The sequence below is a fragment of the Balaenoptera physalus genome (assembly GCF_965194825.1).
Source record: "Balaenoptera physalus genome assembly, chromosome: 20".
Taxonomy (NCBI): Eukaryota; Metazoa; Chordata; class Mammalia; order Artiodactyla; family Balaenopteridae; genus Balaenoptera; species Balaenoptera physalus.
This window is the reverse complement of record NC_138901.1, coordinates 36,138,928-36,160,895: the sequence shown is the minus strand read 5'-3', so window position 1 is coordinate 36,160,895 and position 21,968 is coordinate 36,138,928. Positions and strand designations below refer to the sequence as shown.

At 47.9% G+C, this 21,968-nt stretch overlaps 1 protein-coding gene and 1 long non-coding RNA gene across 4 annotated transcripts in view; one reads left to right on the top strand and one right to left on the bottom strand.

The window, feature by feature from the left end:
- HLF (HLF transcription factor, PAR bZIP family member) overlaps nt 1-21,968 on the bottom strand; it is a 54,343-nt gene that overhangs the window by 14,641 nt on the left and 17,734 nt on the right. The gene's annotated exons all lie outside the window — the stretch shown is intronic.
- Nucleotides 10,145-14,033, top strand: LOC309649791. Its single transcript, XR_014257298.1, has 2 exons — nt 10,145-10,628; nt 13,256-14,033. It is a non-coding gene; the product is annotated as an uncharacterized lncRNA (long non-coding RNA).

The following is a 21,968-nucleotide window of genomic DNA, read 5'->3' as shown; positions in this document are numbered from 1 at the left end:
ACAGCAAAACACCCTGCTTCCGAGAATCCTTAGGTTACAGGGTGCCAATTAACTTAGAAGACTGCAGTAACACTCGAGGGTATGTAAAGAGTTACCATACTAGGTACAGAGATTAAATAAAGGCCTCAAAAGTACACCCTAAGGATGCAGGCTTTCTGAACTCTGAGGCTGATTTAGCTAGTCTCTATTCCGATGGCAGGAACCTGTTAACTTGTCCAACAAGCACTCTGCAAAGGCAACAGTGTCCTAATGGCCAGAGGTCTCATCCCTCCCTCTACCCGTGTCCTGTTCCACGTGACTCTGCAGTTCCAGGCTGAGTCTATTTCCCCACCCCTTGAATCTGGGCTGGCCTTGTGACATGCATTGGCTGACAGAATGTGGCAGAAGTGACAGAGTGTCAGTTCTGAGGCTGGGCCTAAAGAGTTTTTGCATGTCCTGCTGCTTCTCTGCAGCACTTTCGTCACCACCACATACATGCTTGGTCTAGCCTCCTGGGGTGGGGGGTGAAGGGCACGTGGGGCAGGCCAGTCTAGGTCAGCCCAGTTCACTTGTTCCTGAGATGTGCGAGTCCAGCCAAGATCAGCAGAGCTACCTGACCAACCCACAGCAATTTCAGACGAGTGAACAATAAACCCTCATTTGTGTATGCTACCAAGTATTTGTGAGTGTTTGGTAAACACTGTCATGGCAAGAGAGGACTGATCTACAAGCTGCGCTAGTATATTTGGGGACATGCTTATACAATAACATTAATATCACAGTAGGGTTTTAAAATGTACCGGGTAGTGGTTAAACTGTGAAGTGAGTCAGACTTAGGTTTGATTTCTCATTCCGCCACCTATACGGTATAAACTTGGGTGTTTGTGAATAAAGGACCAGAAAGAAATATTCCGCATTTCCTAGTAAGGTCTGTCGTGAGGACAGGAACTACTGGTGAATTTTTTTCCTTTGTTTAAACCTACCTCTTGGGCTTCCCTGGCGGCGCAGTGGTTGAGAATCTACCTGCCAATGCAGGGGACACGGGTTCGAGCCCTGGTCTGGGAAGATCCCACATGCCACAGAGCAACTGGGCCCGTGAGCCACAACTACTGAGCCTGCGCGTCTGGAGCCTGTGCTCCGCAACAAGAGAGGCCGGGATAGTGAGAGGCCTGCGCACCGCGATGAAGAGTGGCCCCTGCTTGCCGCAACTAGAGAAAGCCCTCGCACAGAGGCGAAGACCCAACACAACCAAAAAATAAATAAATAAATAAAAATTAAAAAAAAATAAAAATAAACAAAACAAAACACCAATTAAAAAACTAGAATTTAAAAAAAAAACCTACCTCTCTTAGTTCCAGTTTTTTCATCTGCAAATGGAGATTACAATGCCTGCCTCATAGGGCTGTGTGAGAAATGAATGAGACAAGATATATAGAGAGTGCTTAACATAATGCACAGTGCCTGGAAAGCAATCAGTAGTCTCCATATAAACACAAATATAAAGTATAGATACTGTGGGGAATACCCTGGTGGTCCAGTGGTTAGGACTCAGCGCTTTCACTGCCATGGCCCGGGTTCGATCCCTGGTTGGGGAACTAAGATTCTGCAAGCCGCAAGCCAAAATATATATAGAGATAGACAGATACTATGATCCCAGATACTTTTAAAAATATCAAGTAAAAAGAGTGCCTCCTCATCCAAGCCGGCACGGTCTCTCCCTTGAGCATCTCTTCACATCCTCCTAACTGCTCCCCCTCCTTCCACTGGAGTCCCCACAATGCACTCTCCACACAGCCACCGGGAAACATTCTAAAAACAGAAACCTATGCAGGTCACCCCCTACCTCAAACCCTCCAAAGGCTTTGCACTGCCACACACGAAAACACTCAAGGCTCCTCCTTACCCCACATGCCCAGCCATGCCGGCCTTCCTTCTGCTCCTCACCTGCCCTAAGCAGGGACTCCCCTCCCCCAAGGCCTGTGTCCTTAGTATTCCCTCCACCTAAGCACTTTCCCCCTGCTCTCTGCCTGCCTGGTCCTTCTGCATGCTTTAGACACCAGTTCAAATGCCACATCTTCAAACCCTCTGACTTTCCTCTGCCCCAACTCACCACCTATCAAACCACCCTGTTTCATTTCCTTTGCAAAATTTATCTCCCCCCCAAATTATCTTTTGTATTTGTTTGACCTTTGTCAGTGACCTCCTTCCATTCGCATGTAAGCTCCAGGGAACGGGGACCTTGTCTTCTTTGCTGCTGCATCCCTGGCTTCTAGAAGGAGTCTGCATGGAGAACATGCTTAGTACTAACTACTGAGTAACTGGAGATAAACACCCCCGGTTCCTAACAAGGACTGTTGTGGGGAACAGGGACTATTTTTTCTTTTTATTTGTTGTATTTTTCAAATTGTCTATAATGAGCAACGTTTACTTTCAAAGACAGAAATAAAAATTATCCTCTAAAAATGGACTTTGCTTCACTTTGCACATATATAACCTTCAAGAGGCTGTGTTAAATACTGTCAAGAAAAGACCATTCAAACCCCCAGAAAGGAAGAAGAGGAGGAGAAAGAAAAGGCTTAACCAAAGATTATATTAGAAAGTGTCCTTCTCAACTCCAGCGACTGGGAATCTGTCATAACCCTGAGACTTTTCAAGTGTCCTGAGCCTTACTCAGCTGATACACTGACTTCAAGGCAAAAACAAATCCCCCCCCACCGCCTCTCTCTCTCTCTCTCTCTCTCTCTCTCTCTCTCTCTCACACACACACACATACTTCATTTGTGCCATATCCAGACAAGGTCCCCAGTAAGTGCCGTCTGTGATTGTGGAACAAATACACTGAAAGGTCCTCTATAAAGATTGCTTTGATCAAAGCAGCTCTTTTCCAACAACTCTCTCCACACAGTAACCGGCTGTCAACAGAAATATGGGTAAAGCACAGCACTGAGGAGCCAGCCCAATCCATTACGTGTGAACATTAGGAAGGGTCTGTCTGTTACCATTTAGTGAGAGGGCGAATGAAGTGCAGCCCCGTGGGCTGGCAGACGAGCCTCCCCTGCCCGCTGAGTAACCACTGTTAGTCACAGTGACGAGTGGCCGGGAGGAGCACCTGCTCGCCAAGGCCCTGCCAGTGTATCACCTCACTTGATCCTCAAGATAGCTGTGTGAAGGTGGAATCATTAGTAACCCCATTTTCCAGACAGTTTAAGACATGCTCAGAAAGCTAAATGATTTGCCCAAGGTTGCCCAACTAGTAGATGAAACAGAATCTCACCTCCCGACTCTTCTGATTCTAAAGCCCAAGTTCTTAATCATGTAAATGCTTCAAAGGAAAGCAAGGGACTGTGTGCTTCTCAACTGAGAGTTCTGCATCAGGACCTGGGTCTCCTGGCCTCAAGTACAACGTTCCACTGACCCATCAGCCCGCCCCACATCTTATGGATGAGGAAGTGGAGGGTCAGAGGTGAAATCCGCCCCCAACACCCATACACAAAGTCATGCAGCCAGAAAGCTGGCGGGTGGTTGGTGGAGTTCAGTCTCCCATGGCCCACCGGGTTCCTGGGCAGCAGATGGTGCCCCAAGGAGGCAGGAATGCCTCCGGCTATGGACAAGAGCCCCAGGAACTTACGGGCAGCCAGACACCCCATTTCCTTTCCGTCCCTTCCCTCCTCCACTACCTCCGCCCTCCTGAATGGCAAGCTCCTGCCAAGGGCACTCCTTCAATGACAAAACAACTAATGACCCTCAGGGCTAGGGCTCCTGTCAACACTACATCTCACTCAGGCATCTTTAAAGAGCTTCTGGATAGCCAGAGACCACGCCTCATTTATTCTGTTATGGGCTATGGCTGCAGAGGCCACGTCATGGGGGAGGCATGTTTCACGTCTATACCCTTGAATTATCAGTATGCCAATTAATACTGGGTCTGGGTTTGGGCAGAGACAGCTGGAACACTGTTCCAGGCTCCTGCTCCGGCCTTCGTCCCTCACTTTGACCCGTCCTGGGAGATGGCCCAGTTCATCAGAAAGCACAGACAGACTTGGACTCACGGTGCCTTTGCCCCCAAACAGCTCTGTGGCCTGGGGCCAGCCACTCCACCATGCAGAGCCCTGCTCCCTCCTCTGTCCGCTGGGGCCAGCTGGGATGGGCAGGATGTGGGGAGGCCACTCGGGGGCGGGGGTGTGGAGTCCGCACGTCCCTCCCTGAGCCCCCCAGCACACACCTCCCTCCAGCTGCAGCCCAAGAAAAGCCTGCTGGACGTCACCAAGTGTGACCTGTGTCCAGGACCAGCACGCTGCTCTGGGATCGTGCACCAGTACCCAAAATGGCCCTGACTTGACTTGGCAGAGGCTGCCTGATCTGGCAGAGGCTGGGACTGGATTAGCAAGGCCTCTCATTCCAAGGGTGTGGATCGGCGCGTGTCTTGCCAGTGGAGTCAGCAAGAAACCTGCCTCCTTGAGGTGAACTTGAGAGGCGAGAGCAGAGCGGCTCAGAGCCACGCCCGCTGGCAGTCAGGGACATGGGGCAGATCAGTTCCATCCAGGGGTCAGGGCACGTGTGGGCCCCCTGGCCACCACGCCACTGTCCCCAAGACAGAGCAGCAGAGTCCCCTCCACCTGCTCTCCCAGGGACTGAGAGCCTCTCCCCACTGCTGTCACAGCACCTCCGTGTGCAGACAAGTAATAGGGTGGCCAGAAATGTACTCACAGTGCCAGAGACCAAAGCCTGCGTGAACTGGATTTCAGATCTTGCGACACTGACCCCCACCCCTGCCTCGCCACAGGTGCGTAGGGAGTGTCATAAACTGGAAACAAGGTGCATTGTCCCTCCCCCACACACATTCATGTCCCTGCGCCACTCCACCCCAAGTCATGGAACATGCATGGCTGGAGAAAAGCAGGCCTCCTGGTTTCCTCTGCACTTGTAGGAAACGCAGGTGGGTGAAGACCTGGGAAATGCAAGGTTGAGTCCCACCAACTGCCTGCTTGCCAGTCTTCAAATGCTCTGTGCAGCAGCCATCCCTTCTTTTTTATTTTATTTTTATTTATTTATTTATTTTTGGCTGTGTTGGGTCTTTGTTGCTATGTACAGGCTTCGTCTAGTTGTGGCGAGCGGGGGCTACTCTTCGTTGTGGTGCATGGGCTTCTCATTGCGGTGGCTTCTCTTGTTGCGGAGCACGGACTCTAGGTGCGTGGGCTTCAGTAGTTGTGGCACACGGGCTCAGTAGTTGTGGCTCACAGGCTCTAGAGAGCAGACTCAGTAGTTGTGGTGCACGGGCTTAGTTGCTCCACGGCATGTGGGATCTTCCCGGACCAGGGCTCGAACCCGTGTCCCCTGCATTGGCAGGAGGATTCTTAACCACTGAGCCACCAGGGAAGTCCCCGCAGCCGTCTCTTCTGAGAGAGCAGAGGCCCAATCCTCCCAAGGCTGTAACAGTGACTGTGGCTATAATCCAGAATGGCCACTTCAAGCCCTTCTGCAACTCCACATGCTAGAGGATAAGCAACAGGAGACATCTGGAGAGGATAAAGTGGGGACTAGAGTCCTAACCTCAGCCCCTCCTCAGAGCCCCCATGTGTGCACAGTGGTGATGTCAGCTTTCCAGGCAGGAGCAGAGGAGAGGCTCCTGCCTGAATTTACATGCTGCATCTGGACCTGGTTCAAGTGCACGCTGAGTATCTACAGCCTCATCCCACCCTCCTGACAACCCTGCGAAGCACGCAGGGCCCATGGGCACATTTTACCTACGGAGAAATTGAGCCACTATGCAATTTACTGAGGTCCCCCTAGGCTGGGGCTACCTTCTTATCAAGCAGAGAAACAAGCTCTCCATACCTGGAGGCTCTTTCCATCTTTAATGACAACATGTGCCGCTGGAATCAGCACCACCTAGGTCCCTGGAGTCTCTTTAATTGTCTGAGTTGGTGAAAATGTGCAGGCCTAGTCATTTGAAACCCGCAGTTTTCAAAGTGCTGTCAGGGTGAGTTATTAAACTGACTATTCTCCTTTGGGCCATGTGAGTTTTTTGTTTGGACTTAGAGGAGTGAAGCAGAGCATGAGGTAAGTGCAGGGCTTACTGACGTCCACTGTGAACCCAGGAACTGAATGCAAACAAGTGGCCCACACTCTCCTGAGCAACACCCTTCCTCCTCTCTCAACCCCCCAACCAGTCCAAACAAACATAGGAAGAAAAACAGAATTGTTTTAAAGCCTGAGTTTCCGGATGAACATGAATAGGATTCAGGTGTGTCTGTGGTTCTGCGGCTGCTCAAGGAGATCCACAAAAATTCCTTCCTGTGCGAGTCTCCAAGTTGAGTACCCAAAAGTAAACAAGCTTTTCTAAAGCCTCCTGCCTTGGCGCCTGGCCAGTGCTCTCTGAAATTCTCTCACCCCAAAGTTCACAGAGAATCCTGCACTGGTCTGGGCGCTGCTGGTCATGGCCTCCTGCTCAGTGTCGTCTCAAAGCCAAACTCATCCTCCATGCTCCCAGGGACCATCAGCCTGAGAACTGTCGTCTCCTTTCCATCAGGCTCTGAACTTTAACCACACCCCTCTCATGCAGAAGGATCGGAATCCAGAGACCAAGCCAGTTACGGGAACTGTGGGGGAGACTCCTTGGGCTTCGGTTTGACCACCCGTTATATAATGGGACAAGAGTTTGGGATGACAGCAAAGGCTCATTCTAGCTCTAGCAATAAATTATCCTTAAGTTCAGTGAAGGTTTTCCGCTGTGGTTCAGATCCCTGTCACAGGCCAGGGCAGGCCATTCCTCTGAGGACCTGGACAATTTCAGTGCCTTCCTCACTGGCCTCTATGCCACCTGCAATCCTGTCCTGCAACACGACCACCAGGTTCCTCCTCCTGGAACATCTCTACCATGATCAAAGGCAGCAGTGGCCTCCCACTGCCTCCCAGTCCAAGTTCTCCATCTGGAGGTCAAGGACGTCCTCACTCCCACTTCTGTTCCCTGCTCCAGGCACACTGGTCAGCCTTGTGTCCTGGACATTCTCGCTTCTCATCCTCTCTGCCTCTACCTGTCGCACCATCCCTCAAGGCCTAAGTCAAGTCCTCCTCCCGCTGACTGTCCCAGTGTTGGTGACAACTTCCAACTTCCCTCACATTTAATATCTATATCCTCTTGCACTTAAGCATATGCTGGCCTGGAAGTTTTATCAGGTTAAGTGACTCTGCAGCTTTTAAGCAATTATCTATTCTCAAACTAGACTGGAAATCTTTTCAGGCAAAGCCCTTGCCAATGCCTCACATAGAAGATGATTAACAAAGGCTTGTTGATTAAAACACTGATTTGTTTAACAAACATATATTGAGACATACTATGGATAAGCTCTGGAAATATATAAATAAAACGCACGCCTGGGAGCACACAGTCTGGAAGTGGAAATAGGTAAGCAAGCAGGTGTTCATAGTACAGGTGCTAAGTGCTATGGGAGGGCTTTGCCCAGGGAACCAAAGGGTGGAGTCCAAAGGTGGATTACTAATCCAGACCCTTGGAGGGAGTGCAGGGGCATCAGGAAATGCTTCTCAGAGGGAGTTGGCATCTTGGTGGATTCTTGAAATTGGCCAGAAAGTAAAGAGATAAGGGGTAATCAAGGCAGAGGAACAGAATCTGTGAAGGCATGAAGATGTGACAGAACTCATGGGCCAGGCAGGGAACTGAAAGCAGTTGGTAGTTGGAGCTCAGAGGGCAAGGAGAGGGGTAGGAAGAGTTGAGACCAGACAGAGAGGGGCCCTTGATGGTCAGATCTTATCCTCAAGGGAATGGTGAGCAATCGAGGAAATAACGCTGTGGCAACCAAGAGGAGAAGGCATCAGAGGGGAGACAGGAAATGGTGAGAGGTTCGCCCACATCAATGGCAGAGGACCAGGTAGATTTAAGGGTTATTAATGAGGTGGGATCAATATACGTCTCAGTCAAGTCCATACAGGGGAGAAAGAAGGAGAGAGCAAGATTCACTTTCAGGTTTCTAGCTTGGACAGCCAGAAAGGAGGTGGTAAAATTCACTGAGATACGGAATACAGTGTCCTGAGCACATTCAGAGGAAAAGGCAGCATCTGATTGTGGATCCATCAAGTCCAAGGCACCTCTGGGCTACAGATATAAAGATGCTGAAGGACGTGGATCTCAGCTTTAAACATGAGTCCAGGCTGCAGGAGAGCAATCCTAACTAGAGATACAGATTTCATAGCCTTGAGATTCCCCCAGGAGAGAATACAGAGCAAGAAGAAAACCAAAGACAAGGCCTTGGGGGACCAGGGACATCTTAGGGACGGGTAGATGAAGAGGACTCCGTGGACAGCACTTTAGAGGAGCCAGAAAGGCAGGAGGTAAACTAATCCTTGGATAGGCTGGTGCAGTGGGACTGAGCGAGGAAGGGTTCTCCTAGCTATGTCATCAACCCCTCACAGGCAGTCCCTGTGCCGCCAAACCAGGGAGCTGTATCATCTCCACTGAACAGAGGAGAAGCAATCGACCAGCTTGGGTAACTTGCTCAAGGTCAAACAGCTAGTGAGTTGGAAGAGCCTACGTTCAAACCAGGGCCAGCTCCAAAGCCCTAACCCTCCTCTCTACACTTCCACTGCCACCCGCACGTGCCCACCCACAAAAGTAATGCCACAGGCTGGTGGCCAACAATTCCCTTCAAGCAGCCCACACCTAGACCCCACCTGTGGCAGGAATCCTGGGGCTCTGACACGGTCCTCAGGACGTTCCTGTCTGCTCTGCCTTCTCTGGGGGAGATCTCTGTGAGGGGTGTTGAGTGACCCAGCCTATTACGTTGTTGGCCTATGACATCTTTTTCTACTCTTGGTCTAGAGAGTGTATGTTGCGGGGTGGAGGGCAGGGGCTATGGAGAGAGAGGGAGGGTGATAGATTAAAATGCCTGTAGACGCCCCCTCCAGCCTACGACAGAGAGGTCTGTAACACAGGCTGTGTATATAACACGGAATAGGGATGTTCTCTTCCTCTTCCTTTATTAGTTAACGATAATTCTGAAAGGTTACTAAATAACTATTGCTAGGCAACAGAAGCTGCGGTGGGGGTGAGGGGTGGCGTTACGCTAAGTCAGGGATCTAGATTCTTGGGGGGAAAATCAACTTAATTCCACAGAGTCAGCTGGTAACTAAACACAGTGGATTCTGTGCCCCCCAGCGTCTCATCCGGGGTGAGGTGAGCACTGCCAGCCTCTGCAGCAGCTGCCAGGCACTCTGCTTCCTGTAGGTACTCATCGGTCTTGTTATCGCCTGACCGGCATATACATTTGTGATGAGGTATCACGGGAGGAATTCTATTTTAAAGAAGTGACAGCTCGGTCTCAGTCATCTGGGCAGAGGAAAAGGGAAGACTAAAGAGCAACATATACAGTTTCCAGTGATCTATAATCTGAATCAACATTCAACGAGCATGCGTCATGCGTCTGATTTTACATCCAGATGCAAGCCAAGACTTGGGAAAAGGCGTACACGCAGGTTTTCTCAAATAACTTCAAGTCCCACACAAGGGGAAAATGGCCCAACAGCCACTGATTTTGACAAGGAATATAAATGGAGGGGCTTACTGAGTGCAGTTCTTACCACCACCATGTTGGTGCGGGATAAAGGGAGCCGCAGGTAAATTTTCATACATATTTATAAGCCCGCAGTAAGTCAGCCCATAGTCATGCGGTTCCCTTACATATGCTAGAATAATATTCTAAACCAGACAATTTCTTAGAAATGTGTTGTTTTGGAAAAATTGGAATTTTCCAGCTTGTACTAAGATTAGCCAAGCTAAACCCATCTGGCTCCTGCCTCATGTAGAGAAATCTGTATGGGGCAGAAATCTGCCTTTCTATTCCACAGGCACAGGTGAGGTCTGTGTGCCTCTTAGGTAAATAGAAACGAGACACTAAGTCATTATCAAACACTTGTGCGGGTTCCTTAGTGTTGCGGCACACCTTCTTCTTTAGCTTCAGGCCGGGGCCTGTCAGGACCATGCATGATACATGAGACGGGAAGGCCCAGCATAGCCTACAAGCTTTCTGTGGATCCAGAGTGTCCCAGCACCTCTAAGATCCTTTGTCATTCCAGTGCGCACAAGCCCCCTGTCCCCTTCCTCCCCCTTCCCACCCCACCCCCCCCCATCCCAATCGGCTCAGATTTCCTAATACAAACTTAACGGAAGGCAGTTCTTACCTAAACATGGAAGTGAGATAAAGAGACCAACTGAAAAGAAATGTGGGCAAACGACAAACGGGAAGGCGCAGGGGTGTTTCCTCAAAACGGCAAAGACAGACTTGCTGTTAGATTGAAGGCAATGGTCTTCAGGTTGGTGGGAGGAGTGAAGGCGTGACACGGCTTCCTAATGCCACAGAGCAAGGGACACGGTCCTTGGTAGCAGCTCAGTGGACAGAGACACAGAAGAGGATGGCAAGGCACGGCCTCAAGGGGAGGAATGAAACAGGCTGTGAAGGAGGAATCATTCCCCAAGATGGAGAATGCTTACAACAGGTTCTCTGGAAAAGAGATGTCATTTTTCTCTCTCTCCAGCTACTGAGGCTAACTAAGCAAGAGAAAGGAGACGCTGTTACTTCCCAAAGCTGGCCAGCTGCGTACCAGCCCAGGGGCTCTTCATACTGAAATCAGAGAACAAGGTACTGACTTTAATATCCACAAACTCTACCTCTTCTAATAGCATCTGAAGCCACACGGAAAGGAATTAAACTATTATTTCTTAAAAGTCTTTAAAGGAGAAATGACTTATGAACAAATAATTACAGAATAGTGAGAAAAGTATCAAACTGTACCTAGGTGTTACTTCTCTGGCTCTTGTAGCTTTAATCCTACTCTTATAAATAACAGATTCATTTAATTTTATGTCTGTCTAAATAAAGATCTCTAGTTTAACAAGAACTTCAGAGGAAATGGGTAGCTCTATTCCCCAGCTGGCCACAGTAAGGGAAATCTTGCTGTTTGGGTCTGAAAGGGCATAACCAAGGCATCATCATTTAGGAGAACGGCTCCTAACTTTACCCCCTCTATCTAAGGCCATAGCTCCCAACCCTGGTTATGGACCAGATTCACCTGTGGATCTAAAAAAATAAAGATGCTCAGCACCCCTCCCACCTCAATCAGAAGCTCTGAAAATGGGGCCTGGGGCTCTGTATTTTTGTTTTGTTTTACTTATTTATATTTTTAATGAAAGGAGAAATAGCCTTCTCACACAATTTTGGTGGGAGTATGAACTAGTACAATTCTTTTGGAGCCTACATACTTTGATCCAACAGTTCCACATCTAGGGATTTAAACTTTAGATACGCTGAATGTACGGAGAATGGCAACCAAGAATGAAAACAAGCTAAAGGTACTTGTTAAATAAATTATGGCATATCCAGGCAATGGGATTCCATGCAGCTGATAGATCTATATGTACTAGTATGAAAAGATATCCAAAAGATATTAAGTAAAAAAGGCAAGTTGCACATTATGTATAGTATATATGCACTATGTATAGTATATAGTCTATGTATAGTGTGTGCATATACATATATTTCCATACTTCTGTGCACACACAATCAATCTCTATATAAATATATGTACAAATATATTTATACACACACTCACATATGCTTATAAACACAAAGGAAACGTCTGGATGAGTATCCAAGGAACTGTTGACTGTTAAATCTAGGAATGGGATATAGGAACTCAAGCTGTACACCTGCACAATTCTGACTTTATTTTACAACGGTCATATATTACTTTGTAATTAAATATTTTTAAATAACTTTTTCCAAAATCTCCACTGGTGATTCTCAAGTGAGGCCAAGGTTGAGAACCAATGGTCTGGAGGAAATAGCCCCTGTGGAGGTAAGTAGCTGGTACACTGAAGCTTGTAGAACCCACCACCTATACAGTCCGAGGATTCACACCATGTCATATCTCTGATTTGCCAGAAGGTGGTGCCACAGAGGCAATCACCCAGCTCTTCAGCCAAAACTTCAAAACCAATTTTTCATTAACTCAAGTCCTTTTGCTACTCTAGGGACGCTTTTACTTATGCCTACAGCATTCGTTGCTGCTGCTGCTTCCATAAAGGGAGATTTATACACATTTATGCCATATGCATTTTTTCATAGAAATCCATGGGTCATTCAATATATTCAAATACAATGCTTGGGAGGTATTTTCCTGAAAGGAGTTGGCACTGCTTGCTCAGAACTCCCCCTCCTCCTCCACACTGTTCCCCTGTTGTCTTTGTTCTGGTTTACTCATCTCCTATCTTATTCCAGAGTCAATTCCACAAAGGCAGGTGGCAGTCAGCCATGTGGGGCATTTGTCCTTCTCAATCTGTCCACACCTTTGGCCCAGAACAGGCAGTGTGGGGCATAGGGCAGCCCAGGGCAAGTACCATGAGTTCTCCTGCCCTCCCACTAACTGATTTTCTGGAAGTGGGTGTGTTGCCACAGCAACTGTCAAATCACATCTGTTATGCCGCCTATAACCTCCCAACTTCTTTAAACATGCCATGTTTGAGACACGTGGCTCGGCTGCCCTGGCAGTGCAGAGCCCGGGTCCCTCACCATGCAGCAAGGTTTCCCTTCTCTGGGTAGGAGGGAGTTAGCCCCTCTGTGGATTAACCACCCTATACATTCTTTTTATTCTCCTTTTTCCCCCTCATTTTTTTTTATTCCAGTCCCATGTCCCTTAACACTATGATCTGAATTAATTCTTGAGCATATTTAAGGGAAATTAACTTAATATCAGACAAGAAAAATTCAATGAGTCACTTAAATGTATCCTTCTTATTGAACAATTTGTGCTTATTCTTCAATACACAATTCAAAGATCATCTCTGATCTTCCCTCTGCACCCCATTCAGAGCTGACCTCTCTTGCCTTCATTTTGTACATACCCTTAACACTTTATTCGCAATTATTTATCTATCTCTTTGCAATTCATAAACTGCTCAAGTTCAAGGGATGGACTCTTCCTTATCTCTGAATTCCCAACACCTAGTTCAGTGCCTGGTAAATAGTTGGCCCTCAGTAAATGTCAGGTAAGGAAAAGGATAAACGCACTCAAAACAAATGTCCATTTGCTGTGGTTCAACATTAATTTTTATCATGTTATTAAATAACAGAGATAATGATGTGATGAACAGGTTATCAGACTTGAAAGTAAGATCCAAATAACACTCAAATCCTTTTTAAGAAGGAGAATACAGAAAGATCATTCCTGAGACTTTTATACCATCCTCTTTTTCACTCTTGTTTTTCAGATGCAAGAAGTGCATGGAGAGGGAGGCCTCTCCATAGAGTGAAGAAGCAACGAAGCCCCTAAGAAGGAAGCTGCCACGTTCCTGGAGTCTTCACCAGGCAGCCTGACATCTGGTCCACACTCAAGGAAAAGAGGCCACATCCTCACATGGAGATCTATTTTTGCTTCCGAACTGCTGATGCTTCACTTGTACAACTTGCCTTACACACAGGAAGGGGAAGGGAACTAATATTTACCAAGTGCCGGCTGCATGCTCTGTGCTGCTTCACATACACAGCTCTCAAGAGCACACGTCCCCCATGTTTTGAATCTGCAAGGAGCTCTCAGCAAGCACATCTCTGAGAAGCACGTGAAGGCGAACACTCCTTCCATCCGGCTGACGGCAAAGTGCAGAGCTGCCGCCCAGCACATCCACACAGCCGTGCATGCTTCTGTATGTGGGCTTCTCAGGGCGGCTGAAGGGGGGGATCTCTGCGTGGAAGACTGAGATTCTCCGGACTGATGGGTCTCACTATTGTACCAGGGCAGATCCGCAAAGGATGGGCACCACGAGGATGATTCCTGCTCTCTGCCTTACATGGACTGTGCCGTGGGCTTGGCACCAAGGCATGACATGTTCCCAATACCCCTCTAGACTGTCCCTGACTCTTTCTGGATGGCTGTGTTTATCATTTCACAGAGTTTCACTTTTAAGAAATTGAAAGGCACTGTGGATTTGAGAGTCACACCAGAGCACAGAATCCATTTTTAAATTAAACCCTTCATGATTTAAAAGTAAAGCCTGTGCTCTGAAAGCTGGCCTCTCCAGGCCCTGGCTGCGGAGACCTCAGGGCCGCCACAGACAATGCATTTGACTGGCCTGGTTTTGTTGCTTCTTTCGTCTGCATCCCCTCCACACCCAGGTTCCCAGTACACCTAAGACACTGTGTTGTGCCATCCACACGGGGGTTCTGAGGTCCCAGGAGTTCTCCACCTTCCATGGAGCAAAGTGCCTCCTACGGAGAAGCAGGAGAGGTAGCGGCTCAGCACATGGATGCTGGTGCCAGACCGTGGGGCTGCACGTACCAGCCCTGCTGTCTACTAACTGGGCTCCCGTCAGCATTTACTCGGTTCTCTGGGTCTTGGTTTTCTCATCTGTGAAAGGACCATAATAATAGTACCTACCTAGTACTAAAAATAGCAGTGCCCAGGGTTTGTTTTGAGATTTAATGATATAATACATGTACTTAGCCTAGTGCCCAGACTACAGTAAACACTAGAGAAGGGTTAGCTATTATCACGCTGTTTCTTTTCACCCATCTGTTTGATGGAAGCTCTGTGTTCAGAGAAAAACTAGTGCACACGGTAGACTGCCTGATTTGCAGGATTTCACCAACCAGGAGAGAAGGCACAATGGTGACCACTCCGGCTGCCACCCGTAACGGGCATCCCTATGACACCGTAGTCCTTGGAGTGAGCCAGTGTCACAGCTCACTACCTGTCTTCAGGCTGCACCATGCCCTTCTTTGAATGTTGGTTGTGTGGATTTGTCTGTTTTTCTTCAGCACAGAGGGAAGAAGATGGCTCTGGTGCGGTCTCTCCTGGGGTTAAGGGATACTCCTTTTATATTCCAAAGGGAAACACCCAGAAACCCTGTGCCAAAGAGGCGCCTGCCTATCCTCTGACAAAGTCTAACCAAAAGGAATGCAGCGTTCTGATGCACCAGCCTGGCCTTCTTTTCTAACTAGAATAAAACCAGGCTTATTTATTAATACAACAGACCCAAAGAGCCAGGAGGGATTCACATCTGAGAAAGCAGATTTGGAGTTATTTCTGTTCTGCCTTATGAGTTCACACATGGCTTTTTTTTAAAAAGTTCCCCAAGACCCCAACTTGATCTATAATGTTTAAATTCATAGATGACTATATAAATTTATATATGAACATATATGGTAAATATGCCAAGTTGTTAATTCTGGATAATGGAGGAAGGGTGCTTGCTATGTATTTTTTAAAATATTTTAAATCTTTCTCAAAATAATTTTTCAAATGCCTCAGTTATTTGAATAATTTTCTGCACTGTTCCTTCCAGAGACCTTTGCAACCTCACCCTGGTAGGAGGGAGGTTATTTTCCCCAACGTTCTACTAAATTGAGACACAGCAAACTGAACATGCACACGTGGGAAGGGTCGAGCATCTCCAGGTGTTGCTAGAAGCTTCACACTGTATTCCCTGGTGTGGGCACAGAGCATGTTGGGGGCTTAGAATGAATTCTGCTCAGGGACTGCTGAGGACGTCACAAGTCCAGCCATCCACCTATTCTAACTCTTGACCTGCTGCTGTGGGGGCAGTGAGCCAGAAGGGCAGCCTCCTGCCACCCCTCAGTGGGGGTCTGCAGCTGCTCCTGGTGTGGACCTCGGAAGCCCCTCTCCTCTCCAGCAGGGCTGTGTCGGTTTTAGTGACCCCAACCACTGGCAGGTAAGGGCAGAAGCACCACTCCATAAACCAGTCAAATCCTATGCTCAAGGAAGTTACATCCTCACACGCTACCCAGAGAGGCCTCCTCCGCATCTATTAACCAAAGAAATATAAGTTGGTGTTTTTTAAAAAAAAGTGACATCCCTCTCCACTCCTCCCTTCCCCCAGCCCAACATGGGACTTCTTATTTGCTCAGTTAAAATTCCAATTAAGAGGGGACTTCCCTGGCAGTCCAGTGGTTAAGACTCCACACTTACACTTCCACTGCAGGGGGTCTGGGTTCGATCCGTGGTCGGGGAACTAAGATCCCGCATGCCACGTGGAGTGGCCAAAAAATAATAATAAAATAAAATATTATGAATTCCATGTTTAAAAAGATTCCAATTAAGAACCTGTTAGATGGGCTTCCCTGGTGGCGCAGTGGTTAAGAATCCGCCTGCCAATGCAGGGGACACGGGTTTGAGCCCTGGTCCGGGAAGATCCCACATGCCGCGGAGCAACTAAGCCCGTGAGCCACAACTACTAAGCCCGTGTGCCACAACTACTGAAGCCTGTGCATCTAGAGCCCATGCTCTGCAACAAGAGAAGCCACTGCGATGAGAAGCCCGTGCACCACAACCAAGAGCAGCCCCCGTTCTCCGCAACTAGAGAAAGCCCGCATGCAGCAACGAAGACCCAATGAAGCCAAAAATAAATAAATAAAATAAATAAATTTACAAAAAGAAAAAACTGTTCGATGAGTTTCAAGAACTCTTACAGGTGATCTGGGAATACTGTAGAGTCTGGAGCTGCTGACTTCCAGTTGTGTCTGTCATTGAAGATGGAAAGTCAGGGGTGAGTATCCACCTTTATTTGTGATCTCTCATCTGAAAACACTTCATCCTTGGCTATTTAACAACCAATCAGAAAATAGCAAAATGTTCACATGGAAGAGCAGCTCACCGAAGCCTTGTGGTGAGCCCTGGCCGTGTCACTGCCCACAGGGTTCTGTCTGCATGTCCCTTCCTCCAAGACCACCCTGACTCAGTTCTGCCCCAAAGGAGCTCATCACACTCTCGTGACCTTTTGCAAAGACTCGCCATGTTGAACTGAATTCTGCCAGCATCACTGAAGATATTAAAGTGAGCACAAGTGCTCTTGTAAAACCATTTATAATGAAAGTAATGTCTTTGTTATATCAGTCATTGAACAAATGTTTACTGAGTAAACACTTACACCAACTACAGTGTAAAGCATGGGCTTAGGTGCCCGAGAGAAAACCCTTTCCTGTGCCTCTGAGACACTCGCAAGCCGAGTGCAGAGTCCACAGAAGTGCTTTGGGGAAAACTGGGTTCAACACACCTCTACCCATTTTATGCAAAACTCTCACAGGATTCAAGTACCCACACTGGCACGAGAATAGGCCAAACTCAGGCCCAACCACTTAACCTACTGATTGTCAAAGCAGTCCCGATACAGTCAATTCTGAGTGATAAGTGTCCTGCCATTATAACACACTAAGAAAAGCACTGCACATTGCTTCAGTTAATTATGGCATGAAATTACATTCCCTGAACACCTCCCCAAGCGAGGGCAGAGGGTTAAAGCCTCGAGGTGCTGTCTTGCTGGGTGGCAGATGGCAACTAGCCAGAGCTTACACATTCACCACGGCCCATGCAGAAAGCAGATGACCCACGCAACAGACCTGCCGCTGACTGCAGATCAGACCATCCCAGTCATCCGCCAGCTCTTCTGTCCATCAAAAAGGAAAATGCAACTAAAAAATACCTGTCTCTCTTATAAGGGGAAGGGAAACAAAGCTTCAAATAAACTTCTGAACTTCAACCATTTCTCGATGCTTTCAGGAGAACTCTTTGAAACTGCAGGGTGACTTTCATCTCTCCAATAAACCTTATCTGACCTCTCCTGAAATGACTAATGTGATTGCAACGGTTTTACTCTGTGAAGTAGCACTCTTTCCACCCTGCACTGAGCTGAGGCATCTACCCACTATATGAGAACTTGGCATTATTTTTAAAGCTAATTACTTGCAGGTGGAATGTGTATCTGCCCCCTCCCTTCTGCAGAGTAAGCAAAAGCTTCACCAGGTGACTGGCAGGAGACTGCATCCTGGTCCCCAAGGTTCTGGGCACCCTTCTCAGTGAGAGGGGGCTTCCCACGGGTGGCCTGTCCTATGAAGCAGCAGGTGGCATATGCATCTTGTGGGAAAAAGTTTCTTTAAATCTTGATTAGCTGTTGCTTGGCTGGATGGGACCGACGGCAAAAGCAACATCCCAAAGTGGTCAACACTAGAATCAGAATAAGCTTTGGCACTTGGGAAATCCCCATGGAATTTATGGGTTGGCGTGATGGGGAAGGAAGAGTTTATTTTCAACTTTTTTGTTTCAAGAGGGATCTATTTCATTGAGAAAAGTCGGTATTATTCCAGTAAATCTTTGTTTTCTAACCATTCCAATCTTTCCTAAAAAGGGTTTAAAATTCCAGGACCAAATTTCTTTTCAAACCCAAGTCAGGCTTCAGGCATCCACGTGTAAGAACTGAGTATGAGGGGACACCAAAAGAAGTGAATTATACCACCTCTTTCCCCCAACTCCTCTTTTTGAAATTAGGTATTTGTGCTACTGAAGGCAAAATGATCAGCTTGCTCCCTGAGAAAAGTGAGATAGAGATGGGAGTAGAAGTGGAGAAGGGAGAGTATTACAAAATGTTAAGTACCGGGGTTGGGGGGTGGTGGTAAAATAAGAAATAAAAATAGACCAGTAAGGGAAAACTGAATGGAAGAGGTTCATTTGTTTACTTTAACAGTGTTTTCCATTCCAGGAGGCTTGCTGAAGTTCTTTCTTTCAATGGTTGGCCTTGGACCAGCATTTGAAGTCTTAGATCTTTGGAAAGGAAGATTTGGACAACAAAGTTGTTTTATCTGGGAGGGTAACTAGTTTACTCAAGAGTTCCAGGACTTTGGTTTTGATGTTATTACCTTGGCCTGAGTTTCTCTGTCCCAGGCAGTCCTGGCTATGTTTACTGATTTAGGAAACAGGGGAACCTGGGAGGGAGGGGGCTTCTCTCACGTGCTGCAGCCACACTTCGCTGGATCACCTAACTACCTGGGCACCTTGAAGACAACAAGGATGGGGAAAAGTCAAACATTTTTTAAAGGTCCCTCTCTCGACACGCAGAAGAGGGAAATAACACTTCTCTGACTTACCCCCCAAATAGACACCGCCGTGGATGTCCTGCCAACGAGTGATGTGAAAGTGTGTTCCAAAGTGAAATGTAAGCTTGGCCCGGTGCCCAGCTCTCGGCTGTATTCTGCACAGAGAGCGGAGGGCTGGCGAAGCGAAGGAGCACATTTCTCTCCATGTGACTGTGAGAGCCAGGCAGCCCAAGCAGATTTCTTTGTGTTAATAAAATGTGATCTCTAGACTGTACACACAAGCAGCCCTGGGAAAACGTGAGCCAAAGAGAAGGACCCAAGGAAACCCATGGCCCAGGCTGAGAAGGGAACGCAGCTGTTGGCAAACTGGGTTGTACTGAGGCACGGCATCCAGGCCTGGCAGGTGCAGGATGATCACGGAGTCAGAGGTGAAAGGACGTGCCAGGTGCTCGGGTGAACACTGCTTAAGACATAAAGATAATCCACAGAAGCCCATCAAACACCATCCTGTGCAAAGGCTTGTTCTTCCTTGACAGGCCATAGACCAAAGTCCTTCATGGACACTTTCTCAAGATTTGGAGTTTACCTGGGATTCAAGGTTCCTCCCCACAAAACTGAGATCACTCCAAGTACAGCAGGAGTTTGGCTCCTGGGTTAAACTGTGTATACTCTGGGCTGGTGTAAGGTGTGGTAAACAGCTTGCTTTTGTGGGCAACTCCCACCTCGTTGCCACTGTGGCCTTGGCCTCCTATGACCACAGGAGGGATCCACTGCTCAGGGTCTCAAGCCTGTCAACTACTTCTTTGGGGTGGCGATGGAGGGGTGGTTCACGGGCTGAGGAAGAAAAGGGGGATGAGTGCCCCTGCTCACTGCGCCCCTTTCAACATATTAGATCACTTCATCTCTGGGAATTTCACACGCACTGTGCCCTCCAGCCAACTTGATCTTCCCAACTCGGAAGGTACCGGGGACAGGGGCAGAGCACCCAGGACCCCAGGAGCCTCTGAACCTCCCAGGGACTGTACTAGAGACTGCAGGATTTTATGAGCCAGTGGTCTCCTCTGGTTGAAGGGAGTGGAAGGTCCCAGAAGACACTGCTCCTCGTCTCCCCTCCCCTGCAGCAGCCCAGCCCTCAGGCTCCTGGACCACGGGGTATGCAATAACCAGCTAATTATGGAGCAGTTGAGGTGATGAGCACCTCCCAGGCCCAGGTGAGCCTTCACCTTGGTTAATCTGCAAACCGGTTAATCGGCTCAGGATAATTGAAAGTTAATCATATGCACAAGCTCAAGTGCAGTCACTGGAAACAGGAGGAAACCGCAGTAGCAGAGGAAGTCAGGTCCACTCTCAGTGAACTCTTTTGTAGCTTCTCCATAGACAATGTTTAAACTTGAGCCCACTTCACCCCACTGCCCCATACACTCCTGCACCAATCCCTTGTCACACAGTGACCCTGGTGCCTGGAAGCACATACTAAGTGCTCAATAAATCGCAACTATTATTAATCCACTAGTGTAGTTGATGGATTTAAAGTTAGGAGATTAGGGGGTCTCCAAGACATTTGGCTGGCTAGGGGAAGCACACTGGGGGAGCTGTGAAGAGTACTACACTCCCCCAAAGCATGCTTTACTAAAAGCAAAATCTGAAGTGTTCAAACATCCCTAGGAAAGCAGATCAACAGCACAAAAACATAAAGCACATTCCAAAGCTGAAGAGAAAAAAAAACTTCAGAATTACTAACATGGATAACTGAAGGTCATCTCCAATCCTAAGTAGACTGGTAAATTCTCCAATGCTTTTTAAGGAAGGTAACAGAACTTCTGTATTCGATGTCAAGAATCACAGTGTGTGGAGTCCCGAGGGCCCAGCCTGCTGGTCCTTCCAAGGGCCAGGTTTCCAGGGACTCTACGGCCGTGACCGCTGGCCACAGCCTGCCAGGCTCTGTGGTTTGCGGCTGCCTCTGCCGAGCAGTAAGCACCCCAGTCTGTGCTCCGCTGGAGTATCCACGGGAATCTGACAGGGACTGCTGGAATTATAGCTTCCTTCCACCTGGCCACTCCTGTCCTGTGACCATGGTATAGAATCAACAGACTTCCCTTCTTCCATTCAGTGAAGCTAACCAGAGTTAAGACTTCCGCTGACAGAAAACAATACTTGCCAGGGTCTTGGATAAACACTTTTCCAGGACACCGGAAACAGCACTGGCCCGAGTCCTTGATCTTCTGCCCACTGGAGGGATAAGTACTAAAGGATCTTCCCAACCTGCTCTGTCAGGAGAGCAAATACCTGGCACAAATATGGTCCTACCTAAGCCCAGGGCAGACATCCCTAATCAATCACAGAACTCTTTCCATTGACCCCAGACCAAGTTTCAGTCTTTTGAGATGACATTCCAGGTACCTACTAATCCATCCAAACTGGCTGAGGTGAAACCTGCTGCATGGGAAGCTCCTTCAAACCGGAATCCCGCCACCCAGAGGAGCAGGCCAAAGTGCAGCTGGCAACTGCCCTTCTACAAAAGTTGCCATCAAAGCTAGCTGTGGGTCTTGGGGTTTTCCTTTTTTAAAAATTATTTTCTCTGGCTAATAAAACCCTGCTTAAAAAAATCTAACCCTTGGAGCAATGACTCTAGCCAGATAACTTGCTTTCACGCTTCCTCTGGAATGCTGAACACCAGAGAGAAGCCAGCGGTTCCCATTCAGAATGAAGACCATTTTTTAGGAAGTAACGAGCGTCAATGCTGTTGCTTATTTCCCCCAAAGGTGTCAAATGCCTTTTGCTTTTCAGTTTTAGTTTTTGAACTCTGTCATCCTTTATGAGTGGCAGAACGTCAGACTCTTAATCCATCGACCAGCTTGGGAGCAGCACCATCACCCCAAGAAGCTTTACATTTTTTGCACCAAAATTTGAATATTTGTCTTCCACTTCATAGTAGTCTTAGAATACAGGGTCACAGAGATAAAAATAGCACCTGCGTTTGATAGATAAGAAAACTGAGGCCTTGAGAGATTCAGTGACCTGTCCAGAGACACACCACCAATCCTTGCAAACCAGGTCCGGAACCTAGATTGGCTGATTCCAAATTCTGTGTTCTTTGTAAAT